This window comes from Stylophora pistillata, chromosome 2 (assembly GCF_964205215.1).
Source record: "Stylophora pistillata chromosome 2, jaStyPist1.2, whole genome shotgun sequence".
In the NCBI taxonomy this organism is placed as follows: domain Eukaryota; kingdom Metazoa; phylum Cnidaria; class Anthozoa; order Scleractinia; family Pocilloporidae; genus Stylophora; species Stylophora pistillata.
In genome coordinates, this window is record NC_142520.1 from 55,676,154 (window position 1) to 55,700,745 (window position 24,592).

General features: G+C 38.5%; 2 pseudogenes across 2 annotated transcripts; one reads left to right on the forward strand and one right to left on the reverse strand.

Moving 5' to 3' along the window:
• Positions 1 to 1,138: 1,138 nt before the first annotated feature.
• LOC148740509 (uncharacterized) lies at positions 1,139 to 2,840 on the forward strand (annotated as a pseudogene). Its single transcript, XR_015996563.1, has 2 exons — positions 1,139 to 1,369; positions 1,697 to 2,840. The product of XR_015996563.1 is annotated as an uncharacterized LOC148740509 (transcript).
• A 6,670-nt stretch (positions 2,841 to 9,510) lies between these two features.
• LOC148740510 (uncharacterized) lies at positions 9,511 to 23,827 on the reverse strand (annotated as a pseudogene). Its single transcript, XR_015996562.1, has 18 exons — positions 23,739 to 23,827; positions 23,448 to 23,559; positions 18,827 to 18,972; positions 18,006 to 18,257; positions 17,469 to 17,633; positions 17,242 to 17,355; positions 16,962 to 17,093; positions 16,783 to 16,879; positions 16,462 to 16,680; positions 15,996 to 16,372; positions 15,494 to 15,661; positions 15,048 to 15,158; positions 14,782 to 14,901; positions 14,463 to 14,553; positions 13,915 to 14,289; positions 13,409 to 13,546; positions 12,193 to 12,426; positions 9,511 to 11,178 (listed from the first exon to the last, which is right to left on the reverse strand). The product of XR_015996562.1 is annotated as an uncharacterized LOC148740510 (transcript).
• Between the last annotated feature and the right edge of the window lie 765 nt (positions 23,828 to 24,592).

The following is a 24,592-nucleotide window of genomic DNA, read 5'->3' on the forward strand; positions in this document are numbered from 1 at the left end:
AACTCACTTCGTATTCCATCAATAAATCGGTCCGACAAAATATAGAGGCTTTGCATGCTTGTGAGTACAGTATGTATGGACATATGACTTGAAAAATATAAATCAGAGGAAATTCAAGCATTTCTCAAAAAAGATTGTCATATCTAGGTGAGGACATCATCATTTGTGCTCTATGATGGGTACTAGGTTTCAAAGAAAAAAAATTACCTTTATTTGCTAAACCCGGATGTATGTAGTGCTAATCAGAGGCCTTCTTAAAGCATTTGTAAGCTACAAGTCGAGGTATTTCTAGGTAATGACACTGGATTGGCTTTAGTATTTCATTTTCACTCACCAAATTCGAAATTAAAGCCTTAAGTCAAGAATTTGGTCTGTCTCTAGCATGAATTATGCTCAAAACTCCATTTTGCTTGGCCTTAGAGGGGTATGGAGAGTTTGTCTCAAAAACCTAACAAACCCTAATAAGCCACCTTTTTCTCAAATGATTTCGATAAATGAGTCACTAAAGTACATACTAGATTTGGTAGGAAAGTCCTGCAAGAAGGCAGGTGAGTGCTATGGTTTTTTGAAAAATGGTAATTTTGGGTAATGATTTTGACCTCAAATTTGACCTAACTTTAGCCCGAGGCCTCTCTCTGTCTAATCACTTGAAAACAAAGTTATATTTATAAACTAAAAGCTCCACTATATTAGAATTCTTGATCAAATTCGTTTGGCAGCACATTTTATCGATGGAGTTTTATAGCACTTTCAAAATGCAAACTTGAAGGATGAATTTTTGGTACTCCACAGGCCACAAATGGAACCCCTTCCGAAACTCCAGAACAAACAGTCAGAAAAGTGAGCCAAAGTGGCTTTTGAAATATCTTATCACACCCAACGTTTTTGCCAAGTTTCAGCCAAATCGGTTGACCACCACTTCTGGCCCCTGGAACACTTTCTCAGACAGGGACTCTTAATACAAACATTTTTTTTCTAATTAAATTCCACCCAGGTTCTTCACGAGTTCACCATAGGGTCACTTAGATCATTTTTTATGTTCTGTCTAGCGACTTTAAATGATCATTTTCGCATATTTGGACAGTATAGTGCTCTTACATATTTATCAGTTGAAACTTTATCTTTGTGGCCACAGAGTTAATGGAGGGAACTGGTTATGAAAGCCGGGAAACTTCAAACGATAAGAACAATGGGAGCCCTCTGAGGTTGAAGGTACAAGTCACGTGATCGCGAAGGTGCACACATTCAAAACAAGATGGCGGATGGAGTAGACGATTTCTTGCTATGGGGAGATGATTTCGAAGTTATTTTAGACATTTTAGAAGGTGATGAAACAGTCAATCAGCAGTTTTTAGCAACAGTTAACAATGTAAGTTCCAATTGTGCTAATTTACGTGTCTAATTTCTTGCTACCGACCCAAAACGTTCGCTCGGTTATATATTTGTGGCATGGCAAGTTACTTGAGTCACCCGAAAAAAATTTTACACCCAAAAATTTTACTTAGATATACATGTCCTACCTGCAATGACTGATCAGTGTTGCTGTAGAAGCTAAGAATATGTTTTACACTGAATGTCTCGTTTAATATGAGAAGTACTTGCTGGAAACATCTCTGAGTTCAGAGTATCACATCGAATTTTAGCTGGTTGTAGCAATTATGTTGCACGAATCGTAGTTTTTCTTTCTTTGTTGTAGGTCCAGCAATATGAAATTATTTGCAAAGACTGTGGGAAAAAGTATAATTCAAAGGAGGTTATGAACGACACAGAAGTTTGAAACACAGTAGTCTTCACGAAGGATCTATTCAGTCTTTGAGTGTCAGCATACATGCTGAAGTTGTGGCTTCCGCAATCAGGAAAATAAATGAAACTGAATTGTTACAAAAAGCTTGAGGGATGAACTAAGCAAGTATTCTTTTCAACAGCCAGAGGAATGAAGTTTCGAATTCACTAGTATAAAATCAATGTATGATGGGTTTTTAAAGAATGGAGACTTAGTGAAGGTTTTCAGAAATATTATGCAACAGTTCCTGTGAAGTCTACACAGTTCTTCACTGGACTGTCAAGGAATGCTGCCACATTATTGTCAACTAAAGTTGCCAACTGCCTCATTGCATACTGTAAGAGAAGCAAGAACTCTGGTGACAATTATCCCACTACTACAGTATTATCTGAGAGGGAAAGGGCTGGCTTGCAATACCCATGAGGTTATGTGCTGCACAATTTGTACAAGAAACATGCAAGAACCGGTACTGTGGAGAGCCAGCAAGCTACGGCAATACTGAAGGCTGGCAAACTTGACTGTATCAATGATTCAAAACATGCAAAATCTGATTTCAAGTTTGAACCATGATGGGTTATGCTCAATTGCGGAGCCAGCTCAGAAGATTTTTGTAGTAGCAGAACACTACTTCCACCAGCCAGCTCCAAAAGTGGTTTCACTAGGAATTGAAATAGTTACAATAACTCTCAAAGCTACTAGTGATAGTGATGTTCTTCCTAACTATGGATTGATCATAACTGATCAAGGATGTATTACATTGCATTATTACTTTGTATGTACGGGTATGCTCATTCTCCTTCACAAAGGATGTGAGTGAGAAAAACAAGATCAAAATGAAGCAAACAAAGGGGAAGTCTCTTCGCAAGGAAATTAGTCAGAGTTGCTAATAAAATGAACAAGGGAAGCAAAGTTAAAGCTCTCCATTTATATTTAATTGACTTTTGTGAACAACAAATAGCAAAGTTGTTTACAACAGTATTAAAAGAACCTAGTTCTAATGTTTAGTTCCAAACAGTGTGACAATGCCAAATTAAAACTTTCTCATGTGAATGTGGAACTTCTTGTAAATACAATCATAGCCTGTTTGAATGGAATTTGGAGGATTATGGAAAACTACTTCTGAATTATTTAATTCTAAAAACATGACTGTTATCCCGGTAATCGCTGTTTGATTGTGAAAAAGTGGTCTGTTATTTAATACTGGCATTTGTGGATGGTGTGCCGATGTTCTTCTCAATTTCACTTTGAAAAAAAACTCCCTATGCTTTCTGTCATCTTACATTTGTAGGACTGCAGAAGCAAGGCTACAACTTAATTGGCATTGTGTAGTTGCAGAAAATGTCCATACTCCGCTTAAAGAAAGGGTTGAAAATTCTTGTGGATGGGGGGATCTCAAAGGCCAAAAACTTCAATGAAATGTATGAACCTTAATTGCAATTTCCAGAGTGTTGGGAGGGGGTCTTAAGAAAAATCCATTCTGTGGGGGAGGTATGGATAATATTTATAGAAGTATATATGGCAAAAAAATTCAAACCTCCCAAACGAGGTTTCAAGTTTTAGTCACACAAACTTGACTTTTTTTGTTGACCCTGACAAACCTAGAATTCCAATGAAATTTCTAACAAGCAATCTGAAATTCTTTTCCGTTTAAATACAGTAACATAGCCAGACTCTAGAATTCCACTCATGTGCATCCTCAAAAGGGAATCACCCTGCAATTGTAGTTGTCTTCAACAGGGTGGTGCATTTTTTTAACAATTGCTCTATTCAGCCGAGTGACTAGCAAGACACAGGTCAGGGAAATTAATGATCAAGGGAAAAAATTCTTCTTTTGTCGGATATTTAAAAATTCTGTGGCAGTTATGCTAGTACACAGCATCTTTACAGTTTGACTTTTTTTTGGCATGGCAACTTGGCAATGGTAACCTGTTCCCAAGATTTCTTCGTATCTTCGTATCTTTCCTTCCTTTGGTATTGCCACTCTGACATGAAATGGATCCCTCTATTCTAATAGTGTTACTATTGTAACCAAACTGATGAAGAACTGAAACCTGTAACAAAATGTTGATGATTAATATGAATGATTTAATAACATATGACTTGGAATAATTTGAGTAAGGAGATATTTATCATAGATTATCATTTAAACAAAAATCCAGCTGCCTGTGCACTGATCCTGTCAGCCACATTTTATTATTTCTAAACCTGTCAACAATTAACAATTGGTTCATGCTTTAGCGTGCACTATCGAGTTGTGGAGCACGCGGGAAGTTTGGAGAGCACGAAAGTAGCGTAAGAGTTGCCCGAGGCGATAGCCGAGGGCAACTGTAGCTTCTTGAGTGCTCTCCAAACTTCCCACGTGCTCCATAACTCGATAGTGCACAGCTGAAAGCATGAACCAATTGTTTTAGAACATAGCCGGTGGAATTGTGCATCAAATGCAACGCGAAAAACGGACAACAATATCAGTTGAAGCGAATCGTGACGGCGCTGATGCCGAGTCTCCTTTTCCTTTGTTTTTCTCTTTTTCTGCCTCATTTAAGAACTCAAGCCCATTAGAAAAGGTCGAAACATTGTCTTCGTTTTCGGACTAGCAGGCCGAGTTTCTGTTTGTATCCATTATTGTCGCGAAATGTATTATTTTTCCCCGCACTAGCAATGGCCGCTCGCGCGAAAAAAAAATTTCTGGCGAAGTCGGATTTGCTGACGCTATCAGCGTGCACTATCGGGATTTTGAGCACGCTTACGTATAATGAATTTGACTCTGCTAGCTATGTTCTAAATAAAAAGCATCAATAATAATTGGAAATAGCTTTCTTTTAACAGGTCGGACTGAAAATAAAGCGATACTTACATATTTCAATATCCTCGGGTTTGAAGTGTTTCTCGCAAGCGTGTACTTTGTCGTTTTTTATCTGCTTCCCGAAATCCTAGTCGATTTTGCGTGCTTTTATTACTTCTCCGAGCCAGTTGGTGCGTCATTTTCGATCATGAGCCTCGTCTTTCGCGACAGCCAGCTTAAAAATTCCTATTCTCTTCGATCGTCTGCACGATCCGCAGCCAAGGACGGAGCAGTTGACCCCTGGCATCACTTATGAATCCTTTTAAGATAATATTTCAGTTAGATTATTTCTAGATCATCCGTAAAAAAAGAATAAACTCGAAGCAAGCCCACACGCTGATCGCCATCTTCATATTTTGTGCACCTTCTCGGTCACGTGACATGCCATAAACCAACACAAAGAGTTCCATCGTCGGAAGTCCGCCGACTTTCATAACCAGTTCCCTCTATTAACTCTGGTGGCCATGACCCACAACGAAACGTCTGCCTCGATTTTCAATAAGGACGAATTTCAAATATCGTCGTCACTTCAGTTCTTTTGAATAGTTTCATAAAACACTTTAACTTCATCAGGCTGATAGTTGTAACTTCCTACCAGTAATGATCGGGTAAAGGAGCTGCCATAACTGTGGCCAGATGGTGGACTGTAAGTCCATCCAAGGCTTGAGTAAGACCTAGGTTGGATGAGGTGTAGTTGGCAATGTAAATATCGAGTCCTCCACCAAATGTGGGTCTATATAGCTGGAAAAACTGTATATGGACCCGCGTCGAGAACTATACTGTCCTGTTTGAGACAGTTTCACTGGTCATGAAGTACGTCATGGTGATTTAGAAGCTCAAAACAGAATGGTAAAGTACTTGAATAAAGATTGCGTTTGGAAAGTCTCCAATTCTTCTTTTTCCTACTTTTAATTTCTTGTACAGATATCTATGAACGTTTCAATTTTCTTTCTCTTAGGTTGCAGTAGTGGTTAATTCCTTATGTTTTCGTTTAAAATTTTGCGCGGGCAATTTGTGCGCGGATAGCCAGATTGATCCCCCCGCACATGCCCAACGTTTAATCGCTGGTTTCAGTTGTTGCGCGGTTATGCTGTACAGCCAGAATGCTTGGCAGGTATAACCCTAGATGCGTCGAATCTTAGTCACCAGGCCCCATACTTACGACTGCAACTACAAAAAAGAAGATTTCCAACGTGACATTCGCATCCCTTCTCACCGCAAAGAAGTCGATGTCTACGTCTGAGACAAACTGAACACCTATTAACTTATCACCATGATTGACTGTGCCTTTGTCGACTTCATTTTGCAATTCAAGCTCCATTTTGTTCGCCTACCATTTGTAATCCCTTAGTTACAGCTGCAGTCATATCCTTGTCGCTGCCATCGTCGACGATACTATCAGATCCGCTTTTTGCGTCAGTGTTATCCTGATAATTAACAGTATCATCCATTGTAATATCCTGCTCTATATGCATTTCATTTGCATAATCCTTGGAAATTTTTCTTTCTCTTGAGTCATTTACCTCGCAGTCATCTTCACTACTGTCATTGTGACCCGCAACGTGTTCGAGGCTCACATAGTGTTCCTTGTGGTTCTTAGCAAAATGTGTAAGGTACACATCAGCTGCTGAAAAACTTGCTGACGAACTGAACCCATGCTGACCACCAACTCCTAGAAAGGACACTATTTGGATGTCGATGTTGTGCAAGTTTGCTACTACATACAGTGTTATCGGATCCCCTCAGGTCCCATCTCGCGCCATATGAGTCAAATATTCGTCCAAACAAGCGAACTCACCATTTACCAAAAGAGGAAGGCCATCGCTATTGCACGAATTACTTTCTAAGTACACGACAATTTCCTTTAGTGCTAATTCATGAGCAGTAGGAAAAGACAATATGCAAAACTAACTCTTTCCTTTAGGAGCCATTTTGGCCAATTTTCAGCAACTGAGTCAGTTTCTAAGTTAAGCCCTTCGTAGTTTTTATAAGATTTCTTCTAAAACAGGAAGAATGCCCTCTCTAGATTTGCGCACGCCGTAAACGATATATCAGGCTATCAGGCCTACACAGCTGTACCGACTTCTGTTTATGTTAAAGAACTCTGTTGATGTGTTTGAATATTTTAATAACTTGATTCACTTAAACAAAACCTTTTATACTGATTACTGTATGCTAAATGTACATTTCTGACGGGGGAAACCATTGTGTAAGGTTTGTGAAGTCCCTATTTTAAGCGGAAATCGATTGCTTTGAATTTCGTATCCTCGAGTGTGGAACTTTCCTATGCTAACTGAAGCAAATCAAATTATTAAATCTGTGTAAGGTTGTGAAGTCCCTATTTTAAAATTTTGTGTAAGGTTTGTGAAGTCCCTATTTTAAGCGGAAATCGATTGCTTTGGATTTCGTATCCTCGAGTGTGGAACTTTCCTATGCTAGCTGAAGCAAATCATTATTAAATCTGTATTATATTCCAATTCCACAACTTCTTGACTGCTTCATGTTCCATCTCTTGAAAATACCTTAACTTTCTCACCCTTTTCAACCCAAGGAGGTAAAATTAATTATTTTATGTTATTTTTTAACAACGAGGAGATAAAAAATTTTCTAGAAGTTTTCTCTTGGCGGAATATGTGACACAGAACGGAGCCTTCCTAGAAAATCACTATTCCTTAAAAAACCTACCGCAGATATTATTGGTAAATGGACTTTTAATCATGATTATATAAGTCATTTGCAATAGATTCTGATAGGTGTTTTTAACTTAGATTTTACATTTGATTCCGTTGGACCTCGTAGACTGTAGATTGTAGACTGTATTTATTAAGAAAAACATTGCAGTTAAAAAACTGAATTGCGTCTCTTGACAAGTAAGATATAAGAAGTGATCTCTAACTACTACTACAATAAAATTACAAAGGTGACTACTCTTAAAAATCATTTAAATGCTTCCCTCGCACTCTTAACAATGAAAGAATTTCCAAATCTATCTGTCTTTACAAGAGGCGTGGAAAACCTCATCTGCCTTCTCAGCTCATATGAAGTAGAAACTGAGGGAGGCAGGAAGCTGCTAATCTTACTTCGTGGATCATTAACAATAGACTTAAACAGATGTTCTGTTAAATTTTCCGGCTAGGCCCTGATGGATTCGAGCCCTGCTAACTGAAGGGCGTCCGAGTAGTGCACCCTGGGAAAAGTACACGAGAGGGCCCTCCTTTGCACACTTTTAAGCTCGACTTGAAGATACTTTGGTAAACTGTAATGGAAAAAAGGACAAGCGTAATCTAATGAAGACCTAATACATGCGCAAAAATATGTTACAAGATCTGAAGTAGGAACATGCCTACGCTTAAGTTGAATAAAAAAAGTACAGTTTCTTAGACGCTTTCTTAACAAGTTCTTCTATATGGTCGTTCCACGTTAACGTATCATTGATTGTCAAACCGAGTAACTTTGTGCTCTGTATGGTTTGGATAGCAGATCCGTCTATGCAGACCCTAGGGAGTTGCGGGGGATTACGACTGAAGGATATAATTAATTCTTTAGTTTTCTCGCCATTAAGCGGGAACAAATTTTCCTTGGATCAGTCGTAGATTGCTTCTACTGCTTCTTGTGACTTGCTCTGTTGGCCTTTAGGCATGCTCTCTGATACCGTGGTATCATCAATATATTTCCACATGTTAAAGATACTTGGAACAGTCAAGTCATTAATCATCAAAAGAAAAAGCCAGGGAACCAACTTTGTCCCCTGTGGTACTCCAGACGGCACTGGATTGCTTGCAAAAAAGTTCTCTGACATAACAGCAATATATTTTTTTGCTATCCATCGTTGACAGTGTAAATTGACAATCGTGGAAAGTTTCTGAAGGTTACGTTTCGAGCATTTGCCCTTCGTCAGAGAGAATATGTTTTGGTAGTTTGCTTACATAGTTGAGTATGTGAAGGTGTAGTCTGATCGTCCGGGTGAGTGTAGGACTACACTCACCCGGACGATCAGGCTACACCTTCACATGTTACCCCCGGGTTCAAACCATTTACTGCATAGTTGAGTATATTTAGGTAAAAATTCTCGAATATTCTTTGTATTTTTGCGGAATGCCATGATAATTCCCTTCATCTCAATAGGTAAGCTGTGCAGACTCAGTATTACTACCGTGATGTCAAACCAGCCAGCCAATCAAAAACCACGATTTGTAACCTTTTACACCTTTCCTAAACACACCTTCGTAGTCGAAGAGAACACGACAAGCCGTTTAGTTGCAGTGATCTGCTGGGAACTTTACTGGGCATTAGATCTCTCGTATATCTACAAATACAGGTGAATGATTGTTCTTTTTTTTTAACGCTATGAATATCATTTAGATTAATTTGCATTCTCTGTCTCAAAACAAGAATGAAAACTCCCTAACGGACTGTCCCTAGATAAATATCGCGTGGGGAATTATATAGTGGTATGCAACGGTTCGGCCGCCTTTCTGGAAACCCACTGTGAAGGAGATTACCTTATTCGGCAAAAATGAAGATGTTTCCTTGTGATCAAACATATGGGAAGACTATGACATGAAGCTCCTAATCGTGTCGCAAAAAGGAGATTCAATAAAATGATTAAAATGAGTTTTACAATTCAAGAATGAGGTGCACAAAGGCGTGATATCAGATTCATAACTATCACGATAAACCTGTTTGATATTAACATTAATTTGATGTCCTGATACTCAGATATTTCCGAAAACGTATTGCTACAAGAAATTGTAGTTTCTAAGTTGGATCAAAATCCTACGATGTGAAGACCATGAATAAATGCGAAAACTTAAGCATAAACAAAGCACCATCAAGTAATCGTTCAATACTCGACTTTCTCGTTCAGTTGCATCACGGGCCATAATTTGTAGTTGTAGTAGTTCTTTATTTAATGTGGCACCACACTTAGCTACAAGCTACTTTCCAGGAAGCCCAGAACAAAATACTCAATAAAATATTACAACCTACATCAAGAATTATGTACGTTAAGTAAAATATCATTATAAAAAGAATATCGCAAATTTAAATATATATTTGCATACATGTGTAGTAAAACAGAGATAAAAAAACTAAAAACTTAAAATTTTAGGCGACGGATATCGTGAAGAAACGTTCTTGTGCCAGCCTTTTGCGCGTATAGCATCTGGTAGCACGTTCCAAGTCTTAGCAGCAAAATAATGAAATGATTTAAAACCATGCTTGGTACTGTTAACCTTAGGTAAGGAAAGCATGTTAGTGCCCTTGAATTGTAATCAGTCCTCCTTGGTTTAACTAAGTCAGCAATAGGTCTGAGAGCCTTATATAGGATAGCAGTTATTGACCGTTAGCAACATATCTGGAATCCTACGACTCTTCAGTGTCGTATGCAAGCCGATAAAATCGAGCAAGTCTTCATATGAAATACCCTTATCTTTATATACATATCTAAGCGCACGTTGATTTACCCTTTCCATTTTCGTTGTATTCCTTTCCCCACAGTGGTGCCATAGCTGGCTACAATAATCAAAGTGAGGTAAAATAAATGCGTGATAAAGTGTTTTCTTGGTTTTAAGAGGCAGGATATTTTTGAGCCTATTTAAAGCATTAACCTCACCCGCCACCTTTCGACAGATCGATGCAACATGAGCATCCAATTTCAGCTTGTCATCCAATGTTACATCTCATAATTTTATCTCACTGGAAATAGGTATTGGCCTCCCTGCGCATTCTAACTGGAAATCAGAATCAGTGTTTCCTAACTTTGATTTCTTTGGTGATCATTCCTAAAATTTTGTCACATCAATGCAAGTCTCTTTGCTAAATTGCATAAATGAAAAATTCACAGACGCCGGATGGTTAAAAAAAAATCTTCGGTGCTGCGCTAGTTACTGAAATATAGTGGGTCATGCGCGTGCATTAGTGTATCATGTGACTGTCGATTGATTCAGCGAGCGGAACGAAAAGCAATAACCACCTTAATTTCCACAATTACATACAAACATTTTGAGAGGAACTTTTTGAAACCTTTTATTACTTGAATAACTTTTTATGCTGTTTATTCCAAATCTACATTGCGTAACAAGCATTTAAAGTGTTAAGGAGTCTACCCCTATAGGTCATTTTAATTTATTTTAATTTACTGAATTAGCGTTTTTTAGTTTTCCTTAATCCTGCGCGAAGTTTTTATTGACCTTCGATTCAACAGATATGCATTAAGTAGTTTCGTAAAACACTTCAATATCGTCAGGCCGAAAAGTGTAACTTCCTGCCAGGAATGATCGGGTGAAGGAGCTGCCATAACTGTGGCCAGAAGGTGGACTGTAGGTGTGTCCAAGGTTTGAGTAAGAATTTGTGTTGGATGAGGCGTAGCTGGCGATGTGAAGATCGTGTCCTCCACCAAATGTAGATCCATAGCTAGAACAACTGTATACGGAATAGCTCCTGTAGTTACTATATGGCCCTTGTTGGGTCAATTTCACTGGTCCCCAGCCTGGCTTGTTAACCAATGAGAACAAAAAGGCGCTCGAAGTGTACTGATATCCACAACTAGAAGCTGAATAACAAGTAAAGAATTTGAAATATAATTCAACAGTCGATTCGTATTTAAAATTCTCAGAGGCACTCACGAAATTTAGGAACATTTATTCTATCAGCGTGTGCAAAGGATATCATCATAGGCTATGAAACATCACCAACCTTCCAAATCTATTCTAAGTATCACGTTTACCCTATTAAAGACGTTAATTACTTTTTTAACGTTTATGTTCAGCGTATTTATTTCTGGGCGGCGTTTATTTTGGGGTGGTGCTTTTTTCTTTTTTCGGAATCATATTTTTTAACTCGTTGACACAATCACGGTAAAACATTAGCAAATATTATGTGACTGGAAATTTTTCCGCGACCGTTTGTCTGAAATATTGAGAATCTGCCTAGAAGAGGAATATCGAATTTCTCCCCATTTGGCCCCGGAAGCCCGGACAAAATCAATCCCCGAAATGACATTAAAAGTTTCTGCTGCCCTTTAGAAACCCTGCCCTTTTTAAATTCACCTGCCGTGGTTGAAACTTGGTGCAGGCCCCAACTGCTTGTATAAACCCTGTTTCAACATACCCTTCGCTTCTTTTGCGCATTGCTCGCGTTGTGCGCTAGTAACTGATGAATAAAATAATTCATCTGACGGCAATTTGTTTCACACAGTGTTACTTGAAAATACAATCACTTACAACCCAAGCTTAAAAGGCACTCGGAACGAAGGCCATGATTAGTTTGTTTTGTTTGTCAGGCTAAGCTATACCTACTCAAAGACGCCGTGGATACCCTTGATTTTATTTGCTCTGCCGTTTTTAGAATTTTGAACTACTATAGTATAAACAACGAGTGGAGGCTTTTTTTTAACTCAAGGTAAGTTCCTTTTCACAGGAATGTGCTTGATCTGCTCGCTTTCGCCTGTATTAGCGCCTGTGTCTGATTGTGCGATAAACAGATGAACTCAAGATTTTAAATTTGTAGGTGCTATTTTAGTGAGGAGAAAAAAACTCCACATAAATGCAATCAATGGTGCACTTACTCCATGATAAGCTGTTGTATCCACCAAAGATGTATTTTCCCACACGGACAATAGTCACCGTCGGCCCTTGGCCATCACACAAGGAGTGGAAGGTAGTGCTGGCCCAACCATCAATTGATGCTCTCCAACAGCGCTTCCAGTAGGAGGACTGGCTCTGCACAACGGGCTTCAACCAATTGCTTAGTGTTTTAAGGTAATTGTTATCATTTGCCAGTATTGTAGAATGATCCAACCCTTAATAAAGGAGATAAGTGTTATTTTTACAATGATTTCACCTTTCTTTGTTGATTTTCAATTCACGAACAATGTCCAAAGCGAGGGAAATGTTCAAAGTACCTAATGGAAGGGCTTGGCTCCAAGTCGTCCCGCTGATCTATTCTTAATATGGAGTGAATCTACTCAGTAAAATCTGAAGGGCTTCTCTACCTCCCGGCAGTTGCTCGTTCCTAAGATTAAATACCTAAGAAAGAGATTTTCGTATAGCGGAGAAAAACTATGGAACTCACTTCGCGAAGATATTTGATTGTGCGAGTCTTAGCATCATTTAAAACAGAAATTAAGGATAACTCCTTTCACATCTCTTTGCATTAATACAAATATTTATTTTACATTTTAACACAATGTACTTTTTCACATTTTAAACTCCGTATCTGTAACCACACGCCCCTTTTGGATATCAGGCTAGTTTATGGGACATACGTGTTTTAAACAAAGTGTATTGTAGTCGAACCTGTAGTAGCGGTACAGCACTCAGCGGTCACCCGAGTTTAAGAAATTGACTCTCAATTGAACCGCAGTCAATGCGTTGCTGACGGATACCATACACTAGACGCAGATGTGACAGTAATTCTGTTCACTTTTGCAATAAGTAATGTCCGGAAAGCTTCAAGTAGGTCAAAATATCGAGGTGTAATTTTAAACTCAGTTGTGACGGAGTATATTCGTCATGAATGTGGGTGTACGTTGAAAAAATTTCAGCCATCCTAAATACTTTTTGATAACAGACTTATAGGACAGTTTTTAAATTTGATTCTAAAACATTTTGAAGAAAGCCGAAAAATAAGTACATTTCCTGAATAAAGCTTTGCAGCAAAATGATTAAAGTCTATTTTTTAGTTTTTAATTTTATGAAGGTTTCCCAATGATTTCCGGAAAAGGATAACTCATTCTTTACAAATTACAAAATATTATCGTCTGATCTGTCATGATGTCTCACCTGCACTGAATAAAGAGCTGCACTGAAATCCATCTCCAAGGTATCCCGCGTTACACTTGCACTTCTACGAGCCACGTTCATTTGTACACGTGGCCAGCTTGTGACAGTAATTTAGCTCACTTTCACATTCATCTAAGTCTGATAAAGGAATAAAATGAGTTTACACCCATTTAGAACGTGTAGGAGGAGATAAGAAAAAAAGTAAGCCCCAGCTTTTGGCCCATGGTTAGAAAAATTGTATTATGCTGTTACGCACGACATATACGTCTCACTTGGGAGTGTAGATAGAGACCAACGAACTCTCCTGAACGAAAAGTTGACAAAATGCCAGGGCAAAAACGCGATGGACTGACATCCTACTCAGGAGACGAAGTACCTATGTTTCTCGTCGCCTTTCGCTGAGATGTAAGCGGGGTAGGCTTCACAGGGAATGGGTCATAACCCTAAGTAATTACGTTTTACTCTAAATTATATCTTATAAGCTTTATTTGATATGTTCCACTCACCTTTCTTACAAGTAAACTGATAACAATCACTACACTGCACGTCGTTCCATTCATAGTCGTGTTTCACACCAAGTGCGTGCACACAATCTTCTTCTTTAAGGTTATTTGGCTGGTTCTCGGCCCATGCTGTAAAGTTTCCATGTCCACGATCCACCCAAATAAAGTCGCCCTCTGTTGATCTGTCACTGAAACCCAGCCAGGATTTATCGCCATTATGGCGATGTTGTATGTAAACATTTTCTTCATTGTTGTTGACATCAGCAAGAACTGAGTTTTCTTGTCTGCATTCTTTTACAGCTGTGGTCCAATTTGTACAGGTATCACTTGTGTAGTAACAGAAACCATTGAAGTAGCTCCATCCGGGAGGACAGATGTCTGGAAGTGAATATGTTATTTAATCTTGATAAATTTATTATATGTTTGCATATGACACACTTTAATTGCATGAAAGTGTAACTGTAAATGTGTATGTTTGTTTCCAGTCCTCTTAAACATGCTTCATCTCTGCAGTATCTTAAAGTTTGAAAGTATTTTGCATAATTACTCACCTGTTAGGACCGCATAACTTACTGACACGGGATCATATCTGGTCACGTACAGCTCCTTGACACAGACTCTGAATCCGGAGGCGTTGATATTCTGCAAACAATAAAAAGTTCTCTATCAACGTGAATGATGCAATTCTACATTTTTAGACTATCTCCGCACAAGAATTTGGGAAAAAACGAAAATTTAACATCTCTTTCTCCCGAGACATGGTTTTCTTCTCGGGGTTTGTTTTCTACTAAAGCGAATAAAAAAGGGTTAATGTATTCACAAAAGTTTGGTAATCCTCGATGATCACTCAATCCAATCTGAGAAATTTACCTCAATCCACGTAGAAATGCCGTTATGAACTGGTGCCAAGTTTCCGCTTGCTGTTGTGCTGTGATTTGCTGATATTTGGACGGATGGTGTCGCATTATAACTTCGTGTAAAATGCACAAACTGTTAGTAGAATGGAGAAAAAAAGGGTACTTAGGGGAATTCTGGAATTTTTGTTTTCCTAAACAATTTTTTAAACTACATTCATTTTCCAACATCGCAATTTTGCATGGAACATTTATTTTCTAAGAAGACTATAATATACCAACCTCGCAGTAAGCATTGTTGTCTTCATCTCTTGGTGCATTTGTGTTTGGAAAGTTTACAGAGCCATATTCAGTGAAGAGCGGCTTATGCAACTTAGCAAACGCCATCCAGGTCTGGGAAGAAGCAGGGCACAAAACAACACATTTAGTCATAATAAGTACAGAATTTCATTTTCTACGAGTTACAAATGATATGGGGTAAAAGACCTTTGAATTTCATGAAAAATTAATTGTAATGAAACTTATTTGTTTGAGAAGTGAGTTTGGACAATTTTTCCTTACCAAACAAAAATAACACTCGTAAAGAGTCCTGGTCAGGCTTAAGCACAACTTCAGACTTACGATTATTATACGGAATCGAGCCGATGTTTCAATGAGACTGAAAAAAAGGTCTTAATGTAAGGACTTTATCGAGTAGTGATAGAATTTGGAAAGAGAATATCGCATACCACATAAATATCTTGATGGATGCCATCAAAGTTTTGAAGCTCACGCAAACAAGCCTTGAACGAGTCCTTGGATACATCTTCTGCCCAGATCAACGCAGCGTCGTGTTCCTTTCCACTTCGTTGGTGATCAGACGTCACAAGGACAACTGGTAAAGCTTTAAACTTGTCCTATACACATGCGGGGATATCATCACTTAGTGGTCTTAGTGCGTTTTTGCATTATTTTGTAACTATGTTTGATCTGAAGTGATGTTAATAAATTAATCTTAACCAATCTAATTTTCCAGTAGAGACAAGTACCAAACTAAACTCAAAGTTTAGCAAGTTACAACTTTTAATTTATTCAAGTTACAATTTTTGATTTAATCTTTTAACTTCTCCGCGAAAAAGTGTTTCTTTTTCTTCATATTTTCAATGTCTTATTTTTTTCCGTGGAAATGGAGCTGCGTCTGTTGAATCGAAAGTATTGCTATACTGGTGAACTGGTTAAAGAATAACTTGCCTTTGGAAAGGTCACATCTGCGCAATTCGTTCCTGACCACCATTTTGTCATCTTGATTCTTCCCGTCATTCCCTCTGGGGGTGCTCCTTGGTACGCCATCCAATCAACGGTTGCGAAAGGATTGAAGTTGTTTCCATTTCGACCAGATTGCATTGCACAAACTGTAAATTTTTTATTGTTGACTTTTTCGGTCCAAGATGTGATAGCATGGTGCACTGTGTTGGAGTCATTGAGGTTCATGTGATTAAGGGTGATCTGTACATGAACTTGTTTGTTCGGATAGAAGCTGTATGGTGGGAATACGACTGTTTTGCAACTTGAGTCTGACCAATCAGGAACTCGAAGAAGCTTAACTCGACCGCGAATGATTGGAAAACCTGTAAAGATTTAAAAAGCTGATGTTTGAAATCTTATTCATGTGTCTTGTTAGCAGAATAAAATTATTTCTTGGAGAAATATGGCTTACCTTCACAGCTTCCAGGATGATACAAGGTATTGTTGTCCAGTCCCTTACAGAAACTCAACTTGTACTGACATTCGTTGTCATATGTTGTTCCATTTTCGGTGCAGACTGGATCTTGATACGACGGGCAGTTGTCGTTACACACACACCGAGCATCATGGGCACTGTAGGTTTTGCAGACTCCAAATGATTGGCAAAACACGTCTAGGCAGGGATTGAGGTCTGTGAAGGCAAAGAAAAATGATAGCTGCATCTGAATAAACTAAAGTGACTAAAGTTACACAACAGAATGATCGCATAAGTATTTTCAAGTTGAACACAAACCTCCAATCACAATGTAACTAACAGAGAGAGGATCGTGATTACTTTCTGTTCCACTCAAGTCTTTAACACAAATCCTCATGGATGTAAGGCTAACTTCCTATGCAAAGGACAGAGAAGGGACAAAAGGTAAAACAACAGCAAAACGAAAAACATAAAACATAAATAGACTTCTCATTTACCTCAACCCAGGCTGATATAATGTTGTTTTTCGGTGATACGGGGCTTTTCATGGTAACTTGAGGGTTGTAAATATGATGCACAGACACAAGCACAACTGGTGAGGCATAGAAGGTTGTGTTGAACTCCACTTCCTGTACAATAGAAGAGAGAACAATATATTTGAAAGAAAATTCTAGTTATACAGAGACCTCTCCTTTGCATACAAAAACCCTCCAAATTTCTATAGCTTGAAAAACCTCCTCGTAGTTCAGAGTCGAAATCACAGTAAATTACACTCACTTGACAGAAACCATAATTGTCATCAGCTGTGGGCGAAACGATGTTTGGAAAATCTGCCTCTCCTGACAGCGTTAAATTGAAGTCAGAGCCATTTCCAACAAATGCGAACCAGTCCTGTAGTAAAAAACTTCGACGCATAAGTTGCCATAAGACAAAGTAGGAGGCCGTAGAAAGAACTAATGGTTTGCACGTCCACTCCTGGAAACTACGAAAAGAATGTCTCTTACCACAATGGTGTCTTGATGTTTCCCATCGAAGGACAGAAACTCTCGGATGCACACCTCTAAACTTCCGGAATCTACATTTTCCAACCAAACATACATAGCGTCATCTGGCTTTGTGTCACGCGTGTATCTAGTTGACACAAACACGAAAGGTCTTGCAGGAAAATTCTGCGGTATTTTAAAAGCATCACTATAAATGTCTAGTCGAATAAAACTAAGTTCAAGAGGAAACTACGTGGCCACACCCACTAATATAACTTAGCTTCTAGCTTAATTGTCTTTTGTACGAGAAAGTAAAGGCTGAAATATATCCTTCGTATTCTCTTCCATCACCCGGGTTTGAGTTTTGGGATCCACCCTCAAAATTTTAAAATGTAGACTACACACTCAATTATTTATAAAAACTTGTTAAAGATAGTAATTGATTAAAATGCTAAGATGATGATCAACAGCTAGAACATCCCGGTTCCTCTTTAATGTTGCTTCATGGAATATCTCTAGCTTAAAGGTTTTGACCTCGAGCCTCAGCTTTACTCAAACCTGTGAGAAGGTAACTTTTTCACACTTAGCTTCCGTTGTCCATATCCCATCAAAAATAACGCTGCCAAGTGTCATTTGTGGATGATCTTGAAAAGCCAACCAATTGATGATTCCTGTTCCATTTGATCCAATGCCTGACTCACGTGCACACACCTTAAAGCCACGTGCAGTAACAGATTGAACCCAGACAGCTGAAGGTGAATGGACACGTGAGAATTTCTCACCATGACTCAACGACACGTGAACGTTAACCTGTAATTACAACGTTAAAACGCCTTAGAAATAACTTTGTAGTAAGATTGATGTTCACAAACTATTGTTAGGACGACTGGTAAAAGTGAAATAGGTAATATTCCTTTTTATCTTTCTGTACACTCTTTTTTTTAGCAAGTACTTAAGATATAGCTCGACTATTCTCTACCTTATCACGGGTTTGTTTCGCCTTCTTAATAAGCTCTTGTTTAATGACTTTGTCCGAGATTAATCGTTTCTGGGAACGTTGTAATGGATCTTCCCCTTTATGATTCAGTTAATCTCCAATTTTAAAGGTTTTTTTCCCTGGATTGCTTCTCTTAACTTCTGAAATCTGGCCTTAAAATTCCCGGTAAGTAATGGAAGTAGCAAAAAAAAGAGACTGAAGAACACGATTGAAAAAAGACGCTTAATGTTCAAAAAGGAGCAACAAAAGAAAGTCATAGGGAAGGCGTATTCTTAGGCTTTGCACGGCCAAGCTCAGCTGCAACCTTCCTCACTTGTGAACATGACAGAGTTTCTTCATCCACAAGGAATGGCGTAAATCAAAATTGTAAAAAAGTACTCACCGCTCCCGATCCCTGGAATGCATTTGGGAATACAACATTTGTACAGCGGGGCAATCGACAATGAAGAGGGGGTGAACATGCACTGTTGCAGCTCCAATCCTGCATAGTTTTGGAAATATTAAGCCTGCCAGTTTGGAGTGGAATACCTATGGGTAAGGGCAAGTATCCTTGTAAGAAAAAATCGATATGGCCCGGAGGGAAAACAAACAGCATATAACGGCCACGTTGTTTTCTAGACTGGCAAAGGCATGAGATTACTACTATGTTTTCCTGCTGTAGAGAAATGTGTGACGTCATGTCACGGATTCGAGTTATTCATCGTAAATGCTCAACTGAATATTTCGTAAGGTAAACCGCGAATATTTTCCTTTCACAGTATTCCTAGTTATTTTTATTTGCTAGGGTATGTATGTAATTCACACAGGTAGAGAGCTGACTGATTCATCCTTCCTGCTAGTGTCCGCAAGTTTTCTGCATTCACTTGTTTTGCAGATAACAGAACTACAGGTTTCCATTGAACTTTGAGGAATTTTCGCTCATTTTCACTACCACGGCCATTTGTTCTTTTTGTCGATGAGAGCGACTACACACTCGGCCTCGTTCTCGCGCTGTAATTTTGGCACCAGATTACGAAACCACGAGAACTGAAAAGTGGCCCATTGATCGACCGTATAGATTAATCCTCATTTATCAAAGATATCAGCAAAAGGTTTTTAGGATCAGTGATTTTCCAGGAGAGGTCTCGTTCCGGATCACATATTGCGCCAAGACAAACCTCTAGAAAGTATTTAATGGTAAATTTCAGTAAAAATCAGAGAAATCGCGGACTTAGCTCAAAATTCAATTTGGCTCATACTTTGTCCATTGGTAGGCTTAAGTCCCATACATAGGACAGCAATGTCCGTTTGTTAAAATTCTCACTTGTAGAGGAGAAATCTACTTGAAACGGTTTACAATAAGTTCTTGAACAAAACCTTTGAAATTGTCATAATTCGTGTAGTGGCGCTGTCGAGTCCGTTCATCGTAAGTTTTAAATTAGTTTCCCACTAATCCTATTCTTCTGATGCATCTGTAATTGATTTGCAGCATATCCAACTCATCACCTTTCCTTAATAATAAAATATGATTTTTTTTCAAGTGCATCTACAGCTGCTCTGAAATAAAATCGTTGTTACTTCAAACAAACGTGTCAAAACTTCCCGCGGTACGCAATGAAATCGACTAGGAAGCCTCCCGGGCTATGTTCAAGACTAGGATAGCTTCAACTTTCTACCATTTTATTTCCCTATGATCTTTTGTATCTGTACAACAAGACATTCATGAGTAGTCCAGTGCTCAGTGCGCTGGACTCTGGGTTCGCTGGCCCGGGTTCAAGTCCTGGCTGGGGCATGACGTTGTGTCCTTAAGGATAGACCCTTCACTCACACTGCTTCGTCTTCTCGGATAAGCCATAGGTCCCGTCTCCTGCAGGGTTAGGGGTAGGAGACGTAAATTCCCATGCACGAGATTACTGTGTAGTGGATGTCCTCTCCGGGGTGGGATGGGTGGAAAGGTGAGAGCGTTACATGGACTGCCAGAGGCGCCTGATAAAAATGCTGACGTCCGATCTCAACCTTACTATATTGTTAAGCGCGACTGAATATATCCACATAGAAGTCTGCGCTATATAAATGTAAATATGTAAATATGTAATGTAATGTAAGCCAATTTTCAATATCTGCCATTTTGAAGTAATTAACACTTCACATGTTTGCAGTTAAAAGTTTCCAATGTGAAGCTCTTCTAAATTGTCAAGCGAAGCAAAATCAATGGCCGGAATAAGTTAAATATGCACCAGAGCAAAATGTAGAGGTACACGTAACAGAAATGGGTCGAGAAACGTTTACAAAATCGGTCAGTACAAAACGCAGATTGCAGACTGCACACATGACTACAGCACACGTGATTTTTGTTACAAGCTACTCTGTTTCAACTGAGTATCGCTAGCATGGCGTCCTGGCGCCGAACAAGAGTGAATCTTTTTGGATGTCGATTTTGGATTTTTTAATGTTTTTGGTAAACTTCAAGAGGGCGAAAGGACACAGAACGGAAACATGTTTTCCTGAATTTCCGTAGAAGATGATGACTTTGGATCGACGATTGCATGACAATACATTAACGAAAAAACAGTCTGGTCTGCATTTTATACCTAGTCTGCAGTCTGCAGTCTGCGTTTTGTAGTGACCGTTTACAAAGTCTGCTGTGACTCACTTCTTGATCTCGTCTTTACGTGTTTGGCTCGTCATGAGATGTGAGTTTGTTTCGTGCTAAATTCTGCTTTCTCTTTTTCACAAGCGACCTTTGTTAAGTAAGTCGGCTTCATGTTGGCGAAGTTTCCTATCAGAACACTTTTCAGTGTTGTGCTGGTAGAAATGAAAACACTTGACACATTGCAATAATCGAGGACCTTTCATGCGTCTTCGATCACTTGACTGATCTGTCACGCACTTGATCACCAGGTATCATCGAAGCCGTGACTGCACTTTTTTTAATGTTGGGAGAAGTAATTTTTAAAAGACCCACATATTGATTGCGTGCGAAGAATGAAACCATATTTTTCTTAAACATAGTGACCTTCTAAAGTTGAATGTTCTAGTCCCAAAGATTTGCTTTTTGCTTGACCTGCTCAGGTAGGCTACGTAATGAGTAACATATTGCCCATTATTGATAGACGTGGACACGTAGTTGGAATTTTTGGCACTTTGACTTAGAACGAAAATAAACTACCATAAAGAAACTTCCTTTCCATCTAAACCCATTTATTTTTTTACTTTTACAGTTTACCATAAAGGCCCACACTTAAACGTCAATTTCATCGTCTTTTCCATTTTCCGAACATTCTTAGAGGCGTGGCTCCTGATCTAACATTAGTGAGGTCACTTAATTTTAAAATTTTAGAAATAAATTATAGCTCTTGTAGGGAGAATTAATTGCTTGATACAATTAGCGTTTGAATAATATTCAGAAAAAAAATGAAAGTATATTTGAGAACGTCTATCCTTAAACTGTATCTGTAATATAGTTATTGGGTTCTACTTCTCGTACCAAGCGTTTTTGGCAGTTGTTTTAGGGTACCATAGAGCTATTGAAAAACAGCCGCAGGGTGTCATCGAGAAAAAAGTTCATAAAATCTTGATAACGAGAACATATCTGCTTTTCATGTCATCAATGTATCGTTCAAGACCCTAACTATAATGTTATTGCAAAGGAAAGTTCACAGATAATTATTGACTTACGCAGGCAAGCCATGAATATGACAGAATTTCGACGTTTCAAACATCGAAATTTGGCTCGAGAACACTCGATCGTTTTTATCTAATAACTCTTTAAAAAAAGATTAGAAAAACGAACCTTGTTTTGGTTACTTTGGTACAAGGGTCTATCAATATAGAAAGCATGAGCGAAATCGATTTTTTGGCTGCGTGCGCCAGTTTGATGATCATATCTGATTTTGACTGACAGTGCCTCTTAATCTCCCTGTCCCTGCTGTCACAAAATTTGATAAAATAACAAATTTTTCTTTCTATAGTTAAAAGGGGTGATTTAATGCTTTTCTGGTGACTGGACCTTTTCCGAAATGTTTTAAGAGCTGAAAATTAATTGGAAAGTTCTGTATTGCAGACATTAGGAATGTCCGTTATTTTCCCAGACGATAAAAACATTCTCTTCATTTGGCTGCTTGGTTTAATTTGGGGAATTTCAAAGAAGTTTCTGGTCATGAAGCACTAACTTCCAGCGGTTTCTTAAACTACGGCCTGAATGATGTTTATACATCTTGATTAGTTGAAAAGCCCATCAAAATATTTTTCCAAATCAAGAAACTTAACCAGAGCTAGTTTGAGAATACTTTACAAGAGAGTTGTCGCGTTTTCTTGACATGTTCAAATGAACCGTATCAAGATATTCTGCAAAACAAATTTAGATGTGCAATAAAAAAAGACAAAAATACAGGGACCTTGCTCTCTCTCACTGGTCAGTAATTTTGATGTTATGACTGACACCTTGTTTAGAAATGATTTAAAGATAACGTACGTATTTATATTGAGAGCTACGCATCTTTTTTCGAACATTTTCAATCACGGCTGTAGCTCAGCCATGACTTATGGGCACAGGTATTTGTGAAATGATTCGTTCAAACTTTAGAATTCGTCTTGTTTGAAGTTCACGTTAACTCAACTGCACTAAGTTATGGTGAAAAGCTCTGTGTGCTAATCTTCTTTCCCTTGGTGCTCTTGCGTCTTCTATCATCACCAGACAATGAAACGTTTTGCTTACCATATAGATGTAAATTAAACGTAACAAAAATTGGCAACGTTTGAATGAACATTAAGCTTCACTTATGGAAATCTTATTTCGTCTTCCTCGACGCAGCAATAATCAAATCAGTTCTTATTTCAAAGATTCTTTACTTTCTAATCAAGCAAACTTGCTATTTCGCTATAGCAGTGATTGTCATGACCAATATCGATGTATTTAATGACTTTCCTGACCCATCCGCTACGAACAATTACTGACAAGAAAAAACTTTTGTCTCTCTTCATATATTACGAAAAAATGAGCAACTGGATTTAATTCATCTTACCAAGATCTTCTTTTTCATCTCTCTCCATGTCCATGAAAGCAGAGTTCGCAATAATGAACAGACAGATGGTAACGATAATGACACAAAAAATTAATTTCATGGTCTCTTATATCTGCAACAGAAGAGAGTGTTTGTTTTCCTAGTCAGCAACAACGATAATTTCCAGCCATAAAAACATTTTGATACTTGAATGCACTAAACCAGACCAACATGGACTTTTTCATCGGAGTTTTAGAATATTTTACATTTTTTTAAAATAGAATACCACAAAATTAATTAACTCTTTCCTACCGGCAGCAGACATGCTGTTCAACGCAGCTTTATTCTCTGTGTGAGTGTCTCATTTGAATTGGAGGAAATGAAATAGCGTCAGGTTCTATCAGATGGGAACATGGGTTTTGGAAATATGTAAGTATCAGGAATGATCAAATCAATGTTATTAAAACAGGTTTATCCTAACAGTGGTTATAATTCTGATATCACGCCTTTGTGCAACTTATTCTTGAAATGTACAACTCATACATACATACATGCATATGTTAATTGACCACTCCCCATGGGGGTTTTTCAGGGCCAATTCCCACCCAGCAACCACCCCAGCGGAGGACATCCATCACACAGTAATTTCGTGTGTGGGAAATTAACGTCTCCTACCCCTAACTCTGCAGGAGACGGAACTTCCATTTATCCGTCCCTTTCCGAGAAGACTAGAGTATCTAATCATTTCTTGATATAGAAAGGTAGCATATTCTTCTCACTTGTTTTAAGACTTTGAGTGTTGGTCCGGCCGGGCCTCGAACCCTCGACCTCCCGCACAGCAGTCCAGCGCTCTATCCATTGAGCTAACAGGGAGGCAGGCGGTTAAATCATTTTAATCATGTTACTGAATCCCCTTTCTGCGTCACGCTTAAGAGCTCTGCATGTCATAGCCTCGTTGTATGTTTGATTACAAGGAAACGTTGTCGTTTTTTTATTAGGTAACCTCATTTACACTGGGTTTCCAGAAAGGCGTTGCATACGAAAGAAATATGCTCTATGCGATGTTTATCAAGGGACAACCCCTAAGTTTCCATTCTTGTTTCCAGGCAGAATCTAAAGTAGATTCAAAAGGTAAAAAAAAAAAAAAAACCACACACCTGTATTTG